Source organism: Carassius carassius, chromosome 33, assembly GCF_963082965.1.
Source record: "Carassius carassius chromosome 33, fCarCar2.1, whole genome shotgun sequence".
Classification (NCBI taxonomy): domain Eukaryota; kingdom Metazoa; phylum Chordata; class Actinopteri; order Cypriniformes; family Cyprinidae; genus Carassius; species Carassius carassius.
This window is the reverse complement of record NC_081787.1, coordinates 26,460,332-26,475,129: the sequence shown is the minus strand read 5'-3', so window position 1 is coordinate 26,475,129 and position 14,798 is coordinate 26,460,332. Positions and strand designations below refer to the sequence as shown.

At 40.3% G+C, this 14,798-nt stretch overlaps 1 pseudogene; it reads left to right on the top strand.

Annotated features, from left to right (window-relative positions):
- The first annotated feature begins 11,556 nt into the window (after nucleotides 1–11,556).
- On the top strand, nucleotides 11,557–13,314 carry LOC132114343 (putative nuclease HARBI1; annotated as a pseudogene).
- Nucleotides 13,315–14,798: the final 1,484 nt, after the last annotated feature.

Here is a 14,798-nt window from a genome sequence, read left to right as displayed (position 1 = left end):
CCTTAACCTTCCTTAAGCATAAAGGAGCAACTGTATTTAAAGTGCTAGAAAAGAGAGAGTCCATAGTTTCTGTTACATCATCAAGTTGTTCTGAGGTTTTGGATATGCTAAGGAATTTGGATACATCAGGAAGATAACTTAAAAAGCAGTCTTTTGTGGTAAAAAACTGCTTACCACTGGGTCTCTGACTATGGTCATATGAACCCCTGAAAAAGTAGAAGGGCGCCACCGGATCTGTATCCTGTATCCTGTCTTGATGGTATCTAGAATCCAAGGATCTGATGTAACCTTCTCCCAACTGTCCAGGCACAGTTGGGAGCATTCTCCGGCGACTCTGAGACTGCTATGCCTGGCCTCCCCGGGATTTGAAACCCCTGGAAGGACGCTTCTTAAGTGGTCCTCCCCTGACTGTATTATGAGCCTGGTTGGTCTGGGGAGCCTGGTAAAAAGGTCTTGTTCCTTGATCATGGAACTGGTAACCCCTAGATCATCTTCTATCATACCCCCAAGTTTCTGAACGAGGAAAGTGTGGGGGCTTAAAAGAATGAGCAGCCCTATGGTCACATTTGGTAGGGCCAGCAAATGTTTGCTGAACTGACTCCCTTCTGTGTCTTGCCTGATCATCAGTATCCAGTAAAGCCTGTGCATCAGTGTGAAATATCCGACCTGGAACCACTGGCATATTAGTCAGATCCTTCCTGATTGCGTCAGGTAAAGATGTTTGAGCCAACCAGATTTGTCTTCTGGCTAAAATTGCAGAAGACATAGATGCCCCTATGTCCCTGGTAAGCTGTGAGTGTGTGATGAGTGCTGTGTTAATCAAGCTAATCACATCATGCTCTTTTTTATTAACAACTTTTCTTAACGCAGCCAAAACTATTGCTAGAGCATTTCCTGAACGGGCTGCCCAAGTAGCTGTGTTATATGCTTGGCTCATTAACCGGCCTGTCTTTTGGCACTTCTTACCGGGACAACGAGGATTGTCAATGTCAATGTCAATGTCAATTTTATTTATATAGCACCATTTATCCCAACCGAGGTTGTCCAATGTGCTGCACATATTGTAATAGACAATTGCACAAAACAAATAAGCAATAAAAACATCATAATAAAACAAACATTTCAATACCACTTCCTCACTTAGAATATGCTAATTCAAAAAGATGCGTTTTTAGCATAGTTTTAAAAACAGATAAGGATGATACAGAGCGAATACACAGAGGTAAAGCATTCCATAATCTGGGGGCAGCTACTGAAAAGCCGGTCGCCTCTGCACCTCAGCTTTGACTTTGGGATACATAGCAGTTTCTGGTTAGATGACCGGAGAGAATGAACAGGACGATACTCAGTAAGTAGTTCCGAAAGATATGGAGGGGCCAGACCATTTAATGATTTAAACACCAAAAGAATAAGTTTGAAATGTACTCGATAACGCACGGGCAACCAGTGCAAAGAACGTAAAACTGGTGTAACATGCTCCCGTTTTTTAGTCCTGGTTAAGAGTCTATCTGCTGCATTTTGAACTATTTGTAACCGGGATAAAGCTGACTGGCTAATCCCAAAATATAGTGAGTTACAGTAATCCAGTCTCATCGTAATGAAAGCATGGATCAATTGTTCAAAGCTTTTACTCGTCAAAATGGGTTTAACTTTAGCTAGTAGTCTAAGCTGAAAGAAACATGATCTAACCACAGTATTGATGTGTTTGTCAAATTTCAGCTTATCATCAAAAATAACCCCTAAATTTTTAACCCAAGGTTTTACAGAGGAAGATAACTCACCAAAATTTATTTTTGGTGAACTAACAGAGTCTGAAGGACCGAATACTATTATCTCAGTTTTACTCTCATTAAAATTAAGAAAATTTAAAGACAGCCAGGCTTTTACATCAGTCAAACAAGTCATGAGTGCTTCTAAGCCATTGGAACTCTTTTTTAAGGGCAAATATATTTGAGTGTCATCTGCATAGCAGTGAAATTACAGACCATGCTTCCTAAAAATAGAACCCAATGGTAGCATATACAAAGAAAAAAGAATCGGAGCTAACATGGAACCCTGAGGTACACCACATGCTAAAGGAGCTGACTCAGATGAGTGTTCACCCATATTAACATTAAAATGTCTATTTAAAAGATATGAATTGAACCATTCAAGAGCGCTTCCTGTTATGCCTGCGCAGTGCTCCAGGCGAGTAAGAAGGACTGCATGGTCAACAGTGTCAAACGCCGCACTCAAATCTAGGAGCACAAGCACAGAATGGTTTCCAGAGTTGCCAGCAAGTAGAATATCATTTAAAACCTTCAGGAGTGCAGTCTCTGTAGAGTGGAATTTTCGAAAACCTGATTGAAAGACCTCAAATATCTTATTTTCATCTAAAGACCTCTGCAATTGTAGAAGCACTGTTTTCTCGAGGATCTTTGTAATAAAAGACAAATTTGAAATTGGTCTATAGTTTTCTAAAACAGTAGGATCTAAATTATGTCTCTTGAGCAAAGGATATACTGTAGCATGTTTTAACGCATCAGGTACAGAACTAGTTTCAAAGCATCGGTTAATCAAAGTCACAAGATATGGACCCACTACATCAAAAACTTGTTTCAGGAAATAAGGAGGCAAGATGTCAACGGTAGAGCCTGACGGCTTAAGCCGGCATACTATTTCTTGGAGATATTCAAAAGAAATAGGTTTGAATTGACTAAACTCTGCACAACAAACAGAGTAGATGGACGGATCAGAATCAGGGTGAGATATCCCCCGTCTAATAGAATTAATCTTTTCAACAAAGAATCTCAAAAAATCCTCACACATTGTTTTTGACACAGCAGGGTACTTTGAGACCGTTGGGTTGACAACAGTGTTAAAAACAGTAAAAAGAGTTTTGGGCCTATGGAAATTATTATTGATAATGTCTGCAAAATACCTTGATTTTGATTCTTTCATTGCCTTCTGATAATTAAATAATGAATCTCTTAATAATTCCAGCGAAATCTGGAGCCTGTCCTTTTTCCACTTTCGCTCCGCCCGTCTACAGAACTGCCTCGAGGCGCGAACGTTATCGTGAATCCAGGGTTCAGATCTAGGTTTGAGTTTTAAAGTCTTTACAGGAGCAATTGAATCCAAGATAATCAAAGAAGTCGAGTTAAATTTAAGTAGGATCTCATCTGGACTCAGATCACACTGACTTATGTCAACTGTTTGAACAGCATCACAGAAAGCTAATGAAAAGGATATGCTAGTAGATGGAGTAATTATTCTAGATTAACGGACACATTTAGTAACTTTAGCACAAGTTGATACCCAGGGAACAGAAAACATAACAGTTTTATGGTCAGAAAACCCGTTTTCAGTTACTTCAAGCTCATAAAGTGAAATGCCATAAGAAAGCACAAGGTCAAGAGTATGTCCCGACTGATGAGTCGGGACATTCATATACTGAATGAAATCAAAGGCATTTATCAGATTAGAAAATTCTTTAGATAATGAGTCCGTTGTGCAACACACATGGATGTTGAAATCACCAAGGATTAACAGTTTATCAAATTTGGGTAAAAATTCCCCCAAGAAGTCTGCAAACTCGTTTAAAAAAATGTATATTGTGCTTAGGAGGACGGTATATCAAAGCAACCAGTAGTGGACCATTCAGATCAAATGTAAACAACTGCAGTTCAAAACTCTGATAAGCATGAAACATAGTTTGGCTGCAAGAAAATCTGTCTTTAAAAATAGAGATCAGTCCTCCACCACGGCCTGTTGTACGTGGTGAATTAATAAACAAACAGTTTTGTGGCAAAAGATCAGAAAACGGACTTAAGTCCCCATTTGTAAGCCAGCTTTCAGTAATACATAAAAAATCAAGGTCCCGCGAGGAGAAGAAGTCATTAATAATAACAGTCTTATTTACCACTGATCTGGCATTTAGCAACGCCATCCTTAGACCAGGTAGATTTTCAGTCGACTCCGAATTCCGAATCCGAGAAAAACGTTGAAGATTACTCACACAAACTCCACCGCGGTGAAAACGAGGCGAGCCATAGGCAGGTAGCGGAGCAGCTTCAGCCATAATCATTGAAGTGTTCTTATTCCATTGATACACTGGGTCCAGAGAGCGCCAGCGAATGGAGAAATCGCCGACCAAACCCTTCACATGGAAACCCAGAAAGGATCGACGCGACTCTAGTTGTTGTTGTTGTTGAGCCAGGAAATGCTTCAACTTAACGTCAAAGCCACCCCGTCTTCCGCATTTTCTCCTACGCCTCCTCACCGGTAGAGAACACGGCCAGCAGCGCAGGTAGCCAGGTATGGACGTCAGAAACGGAGATGAATGAGATGAGCCGTTTCGTGCTTGATATATCAGATCGTTTGTACTAGTTTGCAAACTTAAAAGAGTTAGTCTGTCATATATCAATATTGAGGAAGCGCATTGTGTTAGATAAAAGATCAAACAGCATAAAACAAACAAACTAAGGACTGGACCAGGCGTCCAACGGCAAGCCACACACAACGGCGCCATCTTAACCTTAACTACCTCTTCATGTCAGTAACCTTATCAGGTCCCAAAGTGGTTAAAGCTGCGATCTCTCGCTCCACTGATGGCATGTTCCCCATACCACTCTCAGCATGGTAATCCAATTTAACAAACCATCTACATCCTGCATTAAACTGGGGTGCCGCGTTTTGGATTATTCCAGGCTTTCCTCAACATCTGGGAATAATCCTCATCTACAGGAATTGACACCGTAGGCTTTGCAGGGGAAATAATCGCCCATACACCTTTTGTGTGGGGGCTGGAGCTGTAGCTTCTTCCGGAGCATTAAGGCCCAGGATCCTTGCTGCACTTAAAATGTGTGAAAGAGCATCCGAATGTAGGCTTCCTTCTGAATCCTCAGACCTGGATTCATCTCCCTCGTTTTCGTCTGCATTCTCCTCAATACCAAAAAGGGAGTTATTTGCATGAAGTGACACGGCATTCGTATAATCATCCCTCTCTTCCTGACGTGATGTTAACTCATCTCCAAGAGAGGGTGCAGCCTGGCGTGCAGATGGCTGTGTGCTTACTGAAGAATTATGCGTTTCAAGCTTACTAGCTAAATCACGCAATGCTGGCAAGATTACCAACTGTGAGTCATCCTCGGGCTCTTGGACTACTGTAGCTTTCTTCCATTTATCTGGAGGTATGTCAGAACATGAAGACCTGATGAAATCATCAGGCCTCTTGCGTTTATGAGAGGAACTACTGGGAATAATATCTTTATTACCACCAGTTAAAAGTTTAGCTCTTTGCACTCTTTTCCGCTAAGATAGCTCCAATGCAACTGCACAGGGATTTTCGATATCATCTAGTACATGTCGCATACCCAAACAGGAGGGACATTCGCGATGCCCATCTCTTGGGTGTATGCCAGTTTGGCAAAAACTACATTTTGAGTGACTCATGACAATAAGTCAGAGGTCAGGTCACTCATATAATGATAGTCTATGAAATGGAAAATACATCACAGTATTTTAACTAATTCCAAAATAACTCAGCACTTAGTTGAAAAAAAAAAAACAGCAAAAATAACCATGAACAAATAGATTGTGACGAATCACTAGATCAAATTGAACACTTCCTTAATCCACAAAAAAATATCTGCCTGGTATTAGTTAAACACAATTAACCAGGTACAATTTAATATAAAGATTGTGACGAATCACTCTTCATACTCATTCAGAATAAGTCTGTGAACAGAACTCCTTGAAAACCATATTAGAAAATTATATATCCATCATTCTACGTGTGCACACGCAGTAAATGGAAAAGAAAACTCTTGTCTGCTGCGAACAGCTGAGCTGAAAACCATCAATAAATACCTGTAAACAAACAGAGAAAAATAAATAAATACTCACCGACATGCGTTCCAACGACGCGTCGAGATATTTAAACGATGAGAAAAACCACTGCAATCCTCAGGGACTTTAAGCACCTGCACAAAAACGTGACGGATTGAAACTAATCTCTCCTGTAATCAAAACAATGCGCTCTACCGCGCCGTTCTCAGATGAGGTGAGAAAGGCAAGAGGAAGTGGTTAGTTCACCTGGATGTTATATAGCCAACCCCTAAGGTCAGTCACCTGACATTGTTGATATTAGGTCTCGAGGATAGGTGGAGGAATGGCGTCATTCAAGATAAGACCGCCGTGACGGTCTGAGTGAGGTCAAAATAGATCCCCAAACACCCCTGCAGCTGTATAGCAACATGCTAAATCAACCCTTTGACAACCACATTGTAATGCCATTGCAACCTCCAAGAACACCTTGGCATCTTGGATGAGAAATATTCATCAAGTCTAATTTTAAGGGTGACATGCTCTGATCTTTTTTGTGGTGTATGTGTCTTGTTTTTGTGTTGACACTCAAATAAAAAGTTAGCTCCTGAAACTGGGCTTAAACAGCTGATCAAGACTTTTAATGTACTAATCAGTTCCCTTAACTATTATGATGTAATTGTGGTGTCTGTCTTCAACTACAGATTTTGTGTTTATCTGATGGTATGTGGATTTTTATCTAAGTGCTAAAAAAAATACATCCACCCCTCTTAAAACAGTTGATCAATGAATCAATTTTGAACCTTTGTTCTTTTTATGAAAGCACTAAACTTGCTCACTGCTAGTGAATAGTGCCCTCTGGCAGATCTGCCTGCCTGATGTTATGTGAATATTTCAACAGCTGGTCAGTTTTGCTCCACACTCAATAATGCTGTTCTCAATAGCAATCCACAGTAAAGTAACACTTTTAGACACAACCAGATTTTTATATTAGATATGGAAAATTACCATCAAAAATACACAGTGAACTGTTATTATTAAAAATATTCAACATTCAGCACTAGCCAACTGAAGAAAAGTAGAAGTGTTCAGCAAAGAGGTCTTTTTGTTTAGTTACTGAAAAATAACGGGAAACTGGAATGAGGATGGAGTTCAATTTTCAGGAGTTCTGGGTGGTCGCTGATCACTCTGATCAGGTCCTTACCTTCCCCACTGTTAACCTAAGGGTCTGGCTCGATGAAAGTCCTCTGTGAGAGAGGGATCCAGAATGTCCCTGGCAGCTACCCATAACCTCTCCTCAGGTTCATAGCCCTCACAGTCCACCAAGTATTGGAGCTGACCCCATCTCCTTTTTGATTCCAGTAACTCATTGACCTTGTAAGCTGGCGATCCATCAATGTTCTGTGGCAGTAGCTGTTCTTGAGTCTCATGGTTGGGGTCAGCATCTGGTTGGACAGGATGAAAATAAAGGTGACTTGAATTGACCAGTTTGAGTAGCGAGACATGAAAGGATGGAGAGATACGATAATTAGCAGGAAGCTCTAAATGGTATGTGACCTTATTAATTCTTCTTAGAATCTTGAAAGGACCAACATACATTGGGCTGAGCTTCCTGCTTGGTAGCCGCAACTTGAGGTGGAGAATTGATCTATGATCTATGATAACTAGGATAGCAGTGAAACCGTTGGACAAAGTCAATGGAGAGATGAGACCAGGGACGCTGTGGAATGGGCAGTGGTTGAATGGTAACTCCTTGAGGGTCTTGGATTGGGCACAGACTTGACTGGCATAAGCAGTGACATCCTTGGACATTGAGGGCCACCAGAATGAGTTTCGTAGTAGATGCAGTGTGCTGAATATTCCAGGGTGGCCAGAGCTGACAGAGGTGTGGACCCATTGCATTACCCGGTGACGTAGATTTTGAGGAACATAGTGTTTATAAGGTGGGCAGTTGGCAGGGGCTGGTAATTGGAGCTGTTCACATTGTATTTCCTCCATGATATCCCAGGTTATCAGGGCAATGACTACAGATGAGGGAGAATGCATTCTGGGGTACGGCTGTCGAGGGGAAGGTCATACTCTCTGGAGAGAGCATCTGCCTTACTGTTCTTGCTGCCAGGGCTATAGCTGACAGTGAATTGGAATCGGGTGAAATAGAGGGACCAGCGAGCTTGGCGGGATTGAGTCGTTTAGCACTCTTGATGTATTCTAGATTCTTGTGGTCGGTCATCACCTGGAAAGGATGGACTGCTCCCTCGAGCCTTGCGAGCATTGTTTGATGGCTGCTTTCATGGACAGGAGTTCTTTATTTCTGACATCATAGTTTCTCTCTGCTACTGTCAATTTTCTTGAGAAGAATGCACAGGGATACAGTTTACCAGGTTGACCATGGCGTTGGGAGAGCACAGCCCCGATTCCAGAGTCAGAAGCATCCACCTCCACTATGAAAGGAAGATTGGGGTCAGGATGTTTGAGGATGGGGGCTTTGGCAAACCTGGTCTTCAGAGTATTGTATGCTTGGGTGGCCTCCTCATTCCACTTTGAAGCAACCATACTGTAATTTCTGATGAAACGTCTGTAGAAATTAGCAAATTCTAGAAATCTTTGAAGTTCCTTTATCATGGAGGGTTGTGGCCATTTTGTGACTGCCTTGTCCTTGGATTCATCCATCTTTACTCCTTGGTGACTAATGTGATAACCCAGAAATTATGTCTGTCTAAGGTGAAACTCACACTTTTCTGCCTTGGCATACAGTTGATTCTCTAGTAGTCAAGTGAAAATGGTCTTGACATGGTTGATATGTTCCTCTTCAGAATTAGAGTAGATCAGAATGTCATGTAGGATGTGACATTATGGTTCAGGAGGTCTCTGAAAATCTCATTGATGAATGACTGGAAGATGGCAGGAGCATTAGCAAGCCCAGTGAACCAGTGGCAGGGGGTATCAGAACTTTATGGTGACATTATTCAGTCCTCGATAATCAATACAAGGCCTCAGTCCTCCATATTTTCCCTGCTGCAGCTGCAGTGCTGAATGAATACTGAACTTAAGGTCTTCTCAATATATTCCTCCATGGCTTGGGTCTCAGTTCTGGATAAAGGGTAAATTCTACTCTTGGGAGGCATGGCATTGGGGAGTAAATTAATGGTACAGTTCCAGGGGCGGTGAGGTGGTAATTGCGTAGCTTTAGTTTTACTAAAGACTTCTGCCAGATCGTCATAACATTGGGGAATATTAACTGCCTTGTTACTTATGGGACTTTCAATGCTGGTGGTGTAACATGTTTGGGGAACTGGTGAAAAACAATGATTTTCACAGAAAGTGGACCACTTGGTCAACTCACCCTGATGCCAGGAAATCCTAGGTTTACTTCATGCTTGGGAGAATCGATGACATACAGAGAGTTTAATTCCTGGTGAAATAAAAAAAACTTGGAGGGTTACTGGCCTGGTTTGATGGAATATTTATTCCCAATTGAAAAATCGTTGATGGCTTTAATTTTGATAAGTGGGTTGCATGGTTGGATAGGTATATTATATTTCTTCATGAGATAGTTGTGAATGAGGTTTAATGCAGCTCCAGAAACAATCATCGCTGTTAACGAAATGGACATGTGTTCAGTTTTTAGGGTAAGAGGAAGTTTGAAATACTGGTAACTTAGCTGAGAGAAATGTTTACCAGCGTGGGGTTTTGGGCCTTGTGTAGGCATCCCTGACAGCAATGGCCTGTTTCACCACAGTAAAAACAAATGTAGTTGACGTGGCCTTGCCCTTTCCTCCTCAGAGCCTTTGGAAAATCCCACCTGCATTGGTTCGTCACTCAGCTTGGTGGTAGATGAAGTTATGACTTGATTAACACTTGAGGAAATAGGCGGAATCTCTCTAATAATCTTTCTTCGTGGGGCTTGTCTCAGCAGATTATCGATCTTGATGGTGAGAGTTATGAAGTCAGAAGATTATAAACTTTCTCCTTACACACCAGTTCTGCCTGTAGATCAGCGCTGAGGCTTCTCTGGAACACAGCTTTAAGAGAGACATCCAATTTGACATTATTCTACATGAAGAATATCATTGCAAAGATGAAGAAGGGAAGTCCTGGCTTAGTGGTTAGAGAGTTTGACATTTAATCCTACGTTTGTGGGTTCGAGTCTTGGGCCGGCAATACCCCGACTGAGGTGCCCTTGAGCAAGGCACCGAACCCCGGGTGTGTGTGTGTGTTCAATGCTGTGTGTGTGCACTTTGTATGGGTTAAATGCAGAGCACGAATTCACCATGTGTCACCATACTTGGCTGTATGTCTTTCTTTCTAAGGAAAGATTGCGATCAAATAGCACACCTAGGTTCCTAACTGATGACGAAGAATTGACAGAGCAACCATCAAGTCTTAGACAGCGTTCTAGGTTATTACAAGCTGAGTTTTTAGGTCCTATAATTAACACCTCTGTTTTTTTATGAATTTAGCTGTAAGAAATTACTCGTCATCCAGTTTTTTATATCGACTATGCATTTCATTAGTTTTTCAGACGGCTGAATGGTTGCAATTTTATCTCTAATAGTATCGATTTTAGAAGTAAAGTAGTTCATAAAATCATTACTGCTGTGGTGTTGGGAAATGTCAACACTTGTTAAGGCTTTATCTTTCGTTAATTTAGCTACTGTATTGAATAAATACCTGGGGTTATGTTTGTTTTCTTCAAGTTTCAAGTTTATACAATTCTTCCTCTCCTATAGTAGAGAATGAGTGGAACTGTTCCTCAGGGGGTCTATAGTGCACTGTCTGATGCGATACTGTAGCTGACGGTTGAATGGTTGCAATTTTATCTCTAATAGAATCGATTTTAGATGTAAATTAGTTCATAAAGTCATTACTGCAGTGGTGTTGGGAAATGTCAACACTTGTTGAGGCTTTATTTTTTGTTAATTTAGCTACTGTATTGAATAAATACCTGGGATTATGTTTGTTTTCTTCTAAAAGAGAAGAAAAGTAATCGGATCTAGCAGTTTTTAATGCTTTTCTGTAGGATAGGTTATTTTCCCGCCAAGCAATATGAAATACCTCTAGGTTTGTTTTCCTCCAGCTGTGCTCCATTTTTCGGGCTGCTCTCTTTAGGGTGCGAGTATGCTCATTATACCATGGTGTCAAACTGTTTTCCTTAACCTTCCTTAAGCGTAAAGGAGCAACTGTATTTAAAGTGCTAGAAAAGAGAGAGTCCATAGTTTCTGTTACATCATCAAGTTGTTCTGAGGTTTTGGATATGTTAAGGAATTTGGATACATCAGGAAGATAACTTAAAAAGCAGTCTTTTGTGGTAGAAGTGATGGTTCTTCCATACTTGTAACAAGAAGTAGAATTTACAATTTTGGCTATAAGAAGTTTGCACAAAACTAAATAATGATCTGAGATATCATCACTTGGCTGCATAACTTCAACACTATCAACATCAATTCCATGTGACAGCATTAAATCTAGAGTATGATTTCGACAATGAGTAGGTCCTGAAACGTGTTGTCTAACCCCAATAGAGTTCAGAATGTCTATAAATGCTGATCCCAATGCATCTTTTTCTTTATCAAAGAAAACCTTTGCCGTTTAGACGCGGCTTATGTTTATAACAGTAATCTTGGGGGGTGGACTCATTTAAAATAATGTAATCATCAGGTTTTAGCCAGGTCTCTGTCAAACAGAGCACATCTATATTATGATCAGTGATCATATTATTTACAAAAAGTGTTTTCGTACAAAGGGATCTGGGGCCTGTACCATGAAGCCGGATTAGATGGCTGGCCAGCTATGTTTCAGCTTAGTTTCCGCCAACCCTGGGTTTTAGGTACTATGAAAGTAGCTCGGCTTTAATCGGTGTTCGTTGCCATGGTATCTTGCGCTGCACGGCTAACCTGCTCCGGGGCAGGTTATGTTCTGGATTCAAGATCTCAGACTGAAGTTTGACCAATCAGCTGTGAGCAAAGAAACATATAGGTGACGTAACTAATTCCCAGCATCTGTTCACTGTTGCAATGGCTTCACCTTTTCTCCCAAATCCTGTGGACATCTCCGCGCAAATTGTTAGATGAGCACTTCGTAGAGAAAGAGTTTTTAGGGACAGACAAAATCCATTAGACTTTCCTGATACTTACTTGTATGAAAGATACAGATTTTCCGCGGAAGGAATGTCTTATCTTTGTGAACTTCTTGAGCCGCACATAACAAATGTGACTCGTCGAAGCCATGTCCTTACTGTACCGCAAATGGTATGTATTGCGTTGCGTTTTTTTTTGCAAGTGGTACATACTTGTATGCGGTCGGGGATGCAGAGAATCTAGGGAAAAACACGGTCTGTCGAACCATTCGAAAGGTGGTCCTCGCTCTGCAGGGGTACATAAACAGCTTCATTGTGTTCCCTGGCCAATTATCGACCATGTCCATAAAAGAGGGATTTTATAAAATTGCCGGTAAAATATCTTGATAGGGTGACATCACATGAACAAATTTTACATTTCACACTCATTTTTTTTCTTCTTCAAAAAAGCATATTTCACACTTAGAAATCTATTATACAGTAGTCTGCAGTAACTACGTGTTAAGAATGATTTTAAATATATATTTTTAATTCCTATGATAGGATTCCCTAGAGTCATAGGAGCAATAGACTGCACACGTTGCAATCTCCATAGCTCTCGGAGAACATGAGGCAGATTATGTGAACAGAAAGTCCTTTCACAGCCCTAATGTTCAGGTAGGGCTACTATATAGCCTATGTGAAATTATATTTTTTTTTGCATTGAGATCAATCTTTAAATAAAGAGTAACTAACAGATAGGACAATTATTTACTGTACATTTCATCTGCAGATGACTTGTGATCATGAATGCATGATCACAAGTTTGGATGCCAAATGGCCTGGCTCTGTGCATGACTCAAGAATTTTCCGTGAGTCTATTTTGTGTCAGCGCTTTGAGGAAGGCAAGTTAAATTTGGTACAGTACACTTTAAAGTTTTAATTTTAATAGCAAAACTTACACAATTTTCCCCTTTTCTGTTCTATGACAGGGCTTTTTGATGGCCTGTTGGTTGGAGATTGAGGTTATGCATGCCAGAGGTTGTTGCTAACCCCCTATCCTGACCCTCAGACAGGGCCACAAAACCGCTTCGATGTGGCCCTCAGTAAAACCAGGGTCAAGATCGAGATGACCTTTGGCATCCTAAAGGCACGTTTCAACTGCCTTAGGCGTTTAAGAGTGTCACCAGAGCGGGCATCACAGATAGTGGCTGCATGTGCCATTCTGCATAATGTAGCCACTATCAGAAAGGAGCGAGTACCACCACAAAACCAGCTTCTCCCTGATGAAATTGACCCCATCACACTTGACCACCCAGCTGGCGCAGCTGTCAGAGATGCAATCACAACACAATATTTTACTTAATAAAAGCACACTGACACTGCAGATATGTCTCAAACTGTTTTATTGGTCATCATGTGGCTAGGGGGGAAGAAAGAGAGCAAGAAAAATTACATTAATAATAATAATTCATTAATTCATTATTATTATTAATAAACATTCATAGTGTTCATACTAAAGGGTTACTTGGTTACAAAAAGTTGACATACTGAGATCTGTTTTTTTCCAGCTGTTTGATCTCCAATTTATTTTTTTTAATTTGAAGCCTCCTCAGCTCACAGTCCAGCTCCTTCAGTGTGCAGTCTAGTTCTAGACTCCTTTTGTAAAGGGCCCTGACTGAGTCTGTTTCCACCTGAAACAATTCCACCACAAACAATCATTACACGTTTTCTGGAGGTTGATCAAATCACAAAAAGTGGCATGACTTTCTACAAACACAGGACTGACTGTAATTTATGTCAAGGGTTTAAAGCATTACCTTGTTCACATTCCTTCTATAGCCCATTGAGGTAGAGGCTTCAGTTTCTGAGGCAGGTTGTGAAAAATCCTACAAAAGAAATGTGTAAGGGCCAGTCTCATACACAAAAGAAATATATTTAAAATATATTTTCAGAATATGTTTTGGAATATATGCAAATATTTGAAATTGGCCCAATAAATATATTTCACACTTAACAATGTATTTTTGTTATATTTCAGAATATATTTCAATGTATTTTTTTCTGTATGGGTCCCCAAAAGTGTCAAAAATATATGTGTCATATATTCCAAATACATTGAAATATATTCTGAAATATAAAAAAAATATATGATGTTAAGTGTGAAATATATTTATTGGGCCAATTTCAAATATTTGCATATATTCCAAAATATATTCTGAAAATATATTTCAAATATATTTCTTTTGTGTATGGGGTCACTTAATCATGACATTTAAATGTGTGCCATAATAAAAAGCTCAGTGCATCCACCTCAGCAACTGTCTCAGAACACACAGACACTGTATTTCCCTCTACTGCAGAACAGAGTCAGAACACACAGACACTGTATTTCCCTCTACTGCAGAACAGAGTCAGCCATATTTAACTTTTTAAAAAAACATTAGTAATGCATTGTACACACATACCCAGTGTCACTTGCTTAGAGGAGCAAGCACCAGGGTCAGACTGTACAGCACTTCCAATCCCATCCATAATCGGCCGCCCCTTATTGTTGCTCAGCGCCAACTCCTCCGCCACAGTGTAATCTTGAGGAGGTGGCCCTCCCCCAGTTTTCCTCATTTCACATTTTTTTCTGTTTGATGCAAACAAGTGTTTGTGATTACATGTTCAAAAAAAGAATAAAAGTTTATGGTAAATACTCACCACTTTGAATTATATTTTTATATTTTGTCTTGATCTGCTGCCAAGAACGTTTGGAGTTGGGGTTGCATCTAAAAATCAATGAATATCAATCTTTCTTAGGATGTAATAGCCTATACATTCACACAGAGGTGGGTAGAGTACCCAAAAACTGTACTCAAGTAAAAGTAAAAGTACTTCTAGAAATATTTACTCAAGTAAAAGTAAAAGTACTAGTCTTGAATAGTTACTTGAG